Source organism: Mastomys coucha, unplaced genomic scaffold, assembly GCF_008632895.1.
Source record: "Mastomys coucha isolate ucsf_1 unplaced genomic scaffold, UCSF_Mcou_1 pScaffold16, whole genome shotgun sequence".
NCBI classification, from domain to species: Eukaryota; Metazoa; Chordata; class Mammalia; order Rodentia; family Muridae; genus Mastomys; species Mastomys coucha.
The window spans coordinates 93,686,037-93,688,514 of record NW_022196898.1 but is presented as its reverse complement, the minus strand read 5'-3'; positions in this window follow the sequence as shown (position 1 = coordinate 93,688,514).

Sequence of the window (2,478 nt, the reverse complement as noted above, 5' to 3'; positions counted from 1 at the left end):
TGATTAAAAAAAAAAATGATGTAAAGTCACTGGCGCCTACTAAGGGGAATGAATCCAACCAGAACAAAAGGCATCTTGCCACTTTTTTATTTTTTCTAAGCAAGTTGGTCTTATGGACAAGACAAAATTCTTCTACCAGGTTAAGACAACCTATTTCAATTACCCATTGTATTAGGCGTAGCAGGTGATGACTAGAGATGCTAAGCCCAGTGCCCTGGCTCACCATTTATGTTCCTCTTTCTTGTTCCAGCTACAGTAGTGAGAAACACAGAGTGAATTCAGCTCTGGGATGGCAGGGGCTTTCTCTCAAGTGGAGTGAGTCAAAATTCATCCTTCAGTGCCCAGTGAAGAGGGAGCATAACCTGAAGACCACATGGATGAGAGAAGCCCACAGTGTTCCTTCTGCCCTTCATCCAACACTCCCCCAGCTATAAAGAGGTGCATGGAGCTCCATGCTGCCATTCTAAGGATCTAGAGGATTTTTATTCAGTATCTTCTTTGCCCATTGTGTGTGTGTGTGTGTGTGTGTGTGTGTGTGTGTGTCTATAAAGGCTATGGGGTTACCATGCTCTATCCCTCTTATTATTGTTACTGTTATTATTAAATTATGTGTATGTGTGTGTCTGTCCAGAAGAAGGTATTGTACCCCCTGTAGCTGGAGTTATAAGCAGTTATAAGGCACAAGACTTGGGTACTGGGAACTGTGAGATTCCCGGAGGGACTCCCACACTCAAATCCCGGTAGCGACAACCCCACACACCACCAAGACACGGACTTGATGCAATCTGCAAGAGGCTTTTTATTCCAGCTAGCTGGGGCGAGACTCATATCCCTCGCAGGGGTAGAGGAGTCTGGCCCCGAGCAGGGTCTTAGGCAGCTTTTTATTTCTGTGCAGTTGCTGGGGCAAAAGGGAAGACTGGGGTAAGGGGAAGGTACGGGGTGGTTTCTGATTGGTGCTGGCTCGTGGTAGGGTCCAGGGGCGTGCTAGCCACCTGGCAATTGTTTTGGGCCAGGTTGTTTCAGGGTTCTTGGACCAGGTCGTCTTGGTTCCCTTGTTTCTGGGTTCTGGGAGCTGCTGGTCTCCCATTGTTTTTAGGTTCTGGGAGCCGGTCTCCCACTGAGTTTAACTAAAGGCTAAATTCCCACAGTACAGGTTGAAAACTTAATCTTACAGAACCAGACTCATGTCTTAACCGAGAGCAGCCATTTGTAACCATAGAACTATCTCTTCAGCTCCTCTACATTTTATTTATTTATTTATTTATTTATTTATTTATTTATTTATTTATTTATTTATTTCTGAAACTGGAGCTTGGCATTTCTGCTGGACTGGCTGGCCAAATGAGTGCCTGGAATCCACTTGTCCCCACCCTTGTCCTCTGTGCTGGGGTTTCTGGTTACAGGATGTGTGTGATGTCACATCTGTGAGCTCACCCTTTTGATTTTATACCTACATGTTTCTGGCATGATGGAAAAGAAAAAGAGCAATAGAAGAGAGTAAAAGCCAGGCTCCAGCTCCGATGTTCTGGAAAGACATTGATTAGACTGGCTAATGCGGCAGAAGAGACTGGAGGGACTGTGAGTCTTTCTATAGCTCGGTGCACCTGACCCGCCTCTGCTTTGATTAGCGTCTCTCTGTGTTATCTGAAAAGTCTATCACAAAAGCAGAACTTGGCAGTGCTTCAAGGAGCATTGATGAATCTGTGATCAGAGTGTGTGATTTATCATCTTTCATAGTAATTGATAGATCAAATAGCCCAGAAGCCCCAGTGACGTTATAAAGACTTTGATAAATATGACTTAAAAGTTGATATGAAACTCTTGTCTGGAACACCGCGCTAGACTGTCAGAGAACATATGTTCTTTTCAAAACTGCACACCGGATTTACGAGCGCTTGCAGCAATTCAGGACACAAAGCAAACCTCAAATTAAGTTCCAAAGAATCAGTGGCATAAGATCACAGAACAACTAAGTTAGAGACCAGTTAAAAACACAAGTTAAGGTGCTGGGAGATAGCTCGGTAGGTTAAGATGCTTGCTGGGCAACTGTGAGGTCCTGAACTAAAAACCCCTGGAATCCATGCTGTAGTGGCTTTTCCTGGTTGTCAATTTGACTATATCTGAAATGAACTACAATCCAGAATTAGAAGGCTCACCTGTGGCCCTAATCTGGAGGCTGAGAGATACAAGTTTCAGACCTGGATCTTGGCATGGAGATCTTGAGGCATCGTGGCTATGAATCCCAGAAGATTAAGATAGGAAGATCTACGAGTTCAAGGTCATCTGGGATTCAAGGTGTGGTGGCACAACCTGCCAACCATTGTCGGGAGTTGGACTACAGACTAAAAGTCATCAATAAATTCCTTTACTACACAGAGACTACCATAAGTTCTGTGACTCTAGAGAACCCTAACTAATACACACGGTAAGCTGGATATGGTAACACGTGTCTGTAATCACTTGCGATGAGGTGGGAGG